Raw genomic sequence first — 6,877 nt, 5'->3', positions numbered from 1 at the left:
TATAATTTTTCTTTAACATTATCTTTTTTTTTCTACATAGTTTCTTAATAATTCTTTGTATTCATTCTTTATTTCTTCTTTGCTTGGCCGGTTTTTTATCCGCAATTTCCGTTTTAGTCTTTAAATATTCCTATCTATCTAATATATTAATCTACCAACACATTCATATCCTGTATGTATATTTACTTATATTTTCCTATATGCATTTACTTACATACTTACTTACCTTATCCGGAATTTGCAGATACCGGCCTTCCTCTCCCCTTAATATTTTTTTATTCTTTCATTTTTTTATTTTTTATTTCATATTTTATTTTTTATTTATTATTTATTTATTTATTTATTTATCTATTCTTTCCATTTCTTAAATAATAACCTGTACATTTCAGTTGACCTCTTTTTGGACCTATATTTTTCGCACCGTTTAACGTCATTTGTCTGGGTCATTTTGACATTTGCTTTTCTATTTTATATTTAATTCTATCACCATTGAATTTTTTCTCTTCTTCTTCACTGACTTTTCTTAATTACTTTTTGTCTCGGGAGCCGTGTCATTTTTCTTTTATTAATATTATTTTCCCCTTTTCCTTGTACATTCTTGTGAATTATTCCATGGATTGTGGCCTTTTGGATTATTTTGGACCATCTTCCAATTACGTGATTTCCTTGGATTTTACTTGCACGAATGGAAATTTGATTAACTTTCTTGGATTTACATTCTTTGGATTTTACCGTCATTGGATAATTTACCTTTCACCAGACTATCCATTCACGTGAAATCACCTTTTTTTTCACCATATTCCTTCTGCTTCACTTTTTCTTATCAAGTAAGATCTTTGACTTACTTGCAGTTTCATCAAATACTTTTGAATGCTAATTTCTACCCTCTGATGAGAAGAAAAGTATTTCTTTGAAACTCCGCGACTTATCAAGTGTGTCCTTTTTAGATTAAATATGTTTTTAACTCTTTTTCAAAGTGTTTTTTTGACATGTTTTACTAACTGTTTGCTCTTATATACATATATATATATATATATTTATATATATATATATATAAAGAGAGAGAGAGAGAGAATTTTCTCGAATATTGGTTGTGTTTTTATCGTTCTATTTGCATTGTGCTGTTGGCTCTCTGTAGTTTATAACAATGAGAGGAAAATTGTTGGTCTCAATCGTTGCTTCTCTCACCGGAGTTTTACACTGTTTCCTTAAACTTTACGTCACGAGCATTTGTTCTTTTTGAACACGACCCTGTTTTGTGTTCAGAAAATGAACACGCACATGTATTCAATGTTAGGAAAAGACCGTATTTTGAAATCCATTACACATCATGGTGCCTTAGAAAAAGTGTAGTGTTTGACAGCGGAAATTATTATAAAGATTACCACAACGAGAATCAGTGGCCAAAATTCATTTCTAATGCGAAAATCACGCGAGAATGTTAAATCTCGGCTATTTCGCACCATTCTTATGAAATCACGTCGTGTGTTAATTTCGACCCATTTATACGTAGAATATTTCTTTAAATATTTCTATTTTTATATATCGTCGTTAAGTATGTCTATTATTATATATCGTCGTTTTCTCTTATTAGTTATTAAAAAATTCTCTGTAGCTTAAGTTGCCATACATTTTTTCAAAACCTACTACTTAGCTCTTCTCGCCTATCGAACACTGTAAAAGTGGACATTAAAAACAGATGCATAAAATATTATATAGATACATGGAAAAATATAGATACGCTAGCAAGAAGATTGAATTAAATCAAACAATGCTCTACCCTCTAATAATTTTATTGTCATTAAATTTGTGAAATCGCCCATGTTTTAATCTAACGAATCGATTGTCTACTCTAGTTAGAAACTTCCACCCGCAGTATACCGGGAGGAAGCTTCAAATGTCTCCCCGCAGTGACATAATCCCTAATGCATTGTTAAATTTACTGTTGACTAACTTCAAATCGAGAAGGCAAAAAGAAACTCCGCGGCAACAAATGAGATTAAAACCAGCTTAAAATAAAAAGGACACCACTCAGGAACTCAACACAGTGTGTATACCATGTATAAAAAAGACTTGTCTGAAAAACTTACACGAATATGTAATTCATATAACATCAGTACAATATTCGACGTCTATGCACTAAAAATTTTAGATATAGGTTCCTTGGACATAGGTCTAACTTAATAACTTGATTTGAGCCCAAAACAATAAATTTTAATGGGTCATAATAGGGGTCAAAGTTTAAAAAAATTGACCTCTGCGGTCTCTTCCAAATTATTCAGACAATTTCTGGTCTAAATATTTGAAATTTTACATAAAGGGTATTCAGAGATAGGGCAAGCTTTTTCATCAGTTTGGGTCGAAAATTTTTAGTTACCAATATATAAATGTATGTATGTATGTCTGTTTGCATGTCTGCCTTAAACTTTCAATAGAAGCGACGGATTTTACCAAGATCAGTGTCGTTTAAAAATTCGACCTTTCATACGACAAATATCGAAGAATTGGCTAAAAACATTAATATCTCCCCCTTCAACTAGGCATTTTTTTACAGGGGTGGTCACTTTTTTCGTCGATATTTTTAAAGTTATCCTCTCCTTTAGATTGTCTAGCCTTAATTTTAAAAAATGTCGGAGGAATTTGGTATAGTTCTCAAAGGTCAAATCGTTGAACGTTGACCCCTTAATCGCCAAATTTCTGGCCAAAAACCGATCACTTGCGTAGTTACTGCGTAGAGAAATGTACACACACACACACACACACTCACACACAGGCACGTTCACTTTTATAGATATACTAGCATGGGTGCCCGGCGTTGTCTGGGTGGTTGGAGGTGTATGCTGAGCAAAAAAATAAAATAAATAACAACAAAAATTTGACTCCTATTATGACCCCTTAACATTTGTTGTTTTGGGTTCAAATCAAGTAATTAATTTAGATCCATGTTCAAAGAACCTATATCTAAAATTTCAAGTGTTTAGAGCCAAAATTGTCGGAGGAGTTTGGTAGAGTTCTCAAATGTTAAATCGTTGAACTTTGACCCCTTAACAGCCAAATGTCTGGTCGAAAACGGATTCCATAGATTTTCCCAAATCTCAGTAGCCTGTATATCAAATTTCGAGTCTGTTGACTAAAAATTGACATAGTTATTGCGTAAGGAAATGTACACAGACACACACACACAGACACGTTCAGTTTTATAGATATATAGATTATACATATATATGTGTATATATATACATATATATATATATATATATATATATATATATATATATATATATATATATAGTATGCCGCTATGAATAAATTTGATCGCAAAAAATTGAATTATTTTAAATAGATTATAGTTTCGATGTTTAATAAATCAATATATCTACTTTCAATAAGCAAACACGCTCACTGAAGTAATATTTTTATCAACTGCATTTGTAAGTTTTTGTGATATTTTTTTCTCTCGTAAATGAAGTTGATATCATAACAGACTCGTACTGGTAAAATCTATTGCATTAAAAGATATCTAAAGAAGGGATCATTCCGTAGGCGGTAGTTTACGGTACTAGTATTGATCGGTAAGAATTCTAAAATAAAATATTTACATAAATTTATTGGATTTCAGTTTATACGTTAAGCTCGGGGCACGCTACCCTGATGGTTTTGGATTCAGAACTTTAGATATGATTTTCTCCTTTATTCGCATTGTATTTCACAGTGGGCGAATCTGTTTGAATGTCGCGCAAACGCATAAATCCTCTTAGAAGCGGCAAACAAGGTGTAAATTTGAATCAACTTTCTTTTTTCTTTCTTTGTTTTTTTGTAAACTGGGTATATACGTTGGATGAAATATCTCACTGTTCGACAATTGTTTTTACGAAGGGAATGATACAAATATCTGTAGGCGCCATTCAATTTCCAGAAGTAAATCAACATAACTGAAAGGTGTGACTCGTTTATTACTCGGTTGCTGCTGGCAGTAGTGTAGGAAACGATGAAACGACGAAAAAAATGTAAAACGTTCGTTGAAAATGGAAACGGAAAAGAAGAGCGAATTATTTTTATCGCTTATACAAAAGTAAGTGGGAAATGGAATAAATTGGCGAATATAAATCAGAATATCAGCCTAAACAAAGCAAACGAACGAAAGGTAACAGATATTTGTTTTATAAATAATTATATAGTCTACACGAGAAAGATCTGTGTAAAACAGAACAATGTCGTTGGTGTCAGGTACGTGAATAGAATTGTTTCGTGCGAAACAGAAAAGAACTAAAAGAAATAAACAACAATGTAAATAAATAATGTTAAAAAACGAAAATCCACCAGTTTTTATATTCGGTTGTCCATAAAACCCTTACGAGATTTGAGGAAGAAACTACAATCACTATTGATATTTCGAATTTTAATTACCTAGGAGCAAGGAAAATATAGTCAATATAATGATCGTTTTTTTTTTATTATGAGAAAATTTATAAATTTTTAAAATCTTAAAAAGTGCAACAAAATGTCAGTTACATTTTTTATTGGTGAATAACGCACGTCTGATTGAGCGTAAATAAAATTATTTCGTTAAAATTCGATTATCTTTTTTTTTTATAGTTTGATATTAATAAATAGTTTTGGGAAAAAATAATTTTCCGGTGAAACATTTTGTTGAACATTTTTCTGCTGAGTCAGCAATATTTTTTCATATATATATATATATATATATATATATATATATATATATATATATATATATATATATATATATATACCACACATATATATATATATAACACTAATATATATATATATATATATATATATATATATATATATATAACACACACACACATATATATAACATATATATATATATATAACACACACACATATATATATAACACACACATATATATATATATATATATATATATATATATAACACATATATATATATATAACACACACACATATATATATATATAACACACACACACATATATATATATATAACACACACACACATATATATATATAACACATATATATATATATAACACACACACACATATATATATATATGTGTGTTTTATACATATATATAACACACACACACACACACATATATATATATATATATATATATATATATATAACACCCACACACACATATATATATATATACATATATATATATATATATATATATATATATATATATATATATATATATATATATATCAATATTGGGACAATTAATCGGAATATGAATCGGTAAAATCTTTTGGGAGTACCGGAATCGGAAAAATTGATAGCTATTTTCCGATGCCCAAAATAGTTCTTTTAATTATCTGTTTTATTTGATTTTGTTTAAACAAAATCTTCCACTGTAAAATTAGATCCCCACATACACACATGAGTTTTTACGTTTGAGAAAATAAAAGCACATGTTTAATGTGCTTTTACAGTAATCAAGGCAACATAACTTTAAAGTGAAATATTTTAAAAACTTATAAAATTATCGGAATTGTTATCAAGTGACCTCGTCTCTCTGTAAGCGGAAAGTCTCTACCAAACTAAATCTACAGTCTACTGACTTCAAACTTTACACATAGGGGATATGAACCTGTGGAACAAGTTCAGTTTTGATTTTAAGTGGGAAAATAGCTACTAAGGGGTTAACATTAGAAAAGAAACAGTTCACCTTGGAAGCGTAAGTCGAACAAAGGCTTCTACACCTGCTATTACTTTTACGCATGCACAAATTAAACATTCATACGATAAAATACATAAAGTTTTAACACTTTTATCCATTTCTCGGTAGGTTAAACAGTAAGGATGCTGAAGAGATAAATAACGATTAAGGCTGGATCGCTAAAGGTTTTGTTTCGATTTTAGTAGATGGCACTAAACTCATCTTCTATTATATAAATTTTGCCTGCCTGTGTAAATGTATGTATGTATGTATGTATGTATGTATGTATGTATGTATGTCTGCCTAAACTTTCGACAGAGGCGAGGGATTTTCATGAGATCGGTATCGGTTTGAAGCCCGACCCTTCTGGACGATAAGTATCGAGAAACCGGTTAAAAAAATCAATTCTTCTACCCTTAATTGGGCAGCTTTCTACAGAGAGGGGTCTTTTTTTATCGCCGATATTTTCGACAGCCATCCCCTCTTTTCGATTCACTATGCTTAATTAAAACATTTGTCACTTCCGGTTTGGCGATGGGCGCAATAACAAAGGCATAACGTTCTTTTTTCACGTTCCTCTTTCGCCGTACAGGTTCGAACCTGTCTGCCTTTTACCATTTTTTTTTTTGCTCAGCACACACCTGCAAACACCCGAACAACGCCAGGTACCCAGGCTAGTGTTTTTATAACTTTTGAAATTATTACTATATATATATATATATATATATATATATATATATATATATATTTAAATAACTTTAATAAAGTGCTGTTTATATCGACGAACTAATAGTAATAAAAATACAATACAAAATTTATAATCGACATTAATTCATTATGAACTGTTAAAAAAACGACATGCAAATAAAAGACATGGAAAAAATCTATCCCAGTCGTTTAACCGTACTATAAATTCTGTGTTTAAGCTTTTGATGTATTATTTAATTATAATATATTTTGGTGGCAATATAGGCGTGATAAATGAAAATATCACATTTATTCACTTATACTAAATACGATGAGAAATCGTTTAATTTTCCACTTATATTAAGGTATTTTGAGGAAACATATACTGCTATGTTTGTAGGCTGATTGATCTTGTGGTGTAAATTATTTAGCAGCAAAATTATTGATCTTTCTGTCAAAGGTCACTCATTCGTTATGTTGTTGATTCAGAAATTGTCTCCTTTTTTTACATAG

This window comes from Euprymna scolopes, chromosome 24, assembly GCF_053919585.1.
Source record: "Euprymna scolopes isolate OS-2025 chromosome 24, ASM5391958v1, whole genome shotgun sequence".
In the NCBI taxonomy this organism is placed as follows: domain Eukaryota; kingdom Metazoa; phylum Mollusca; class Cephalopoda; order Sepiida; family Sepiolidae; genus Euprymna; species Euprymna scolopes.
This window is presented reverse-complemented; position numbering follows the sequence as displayed.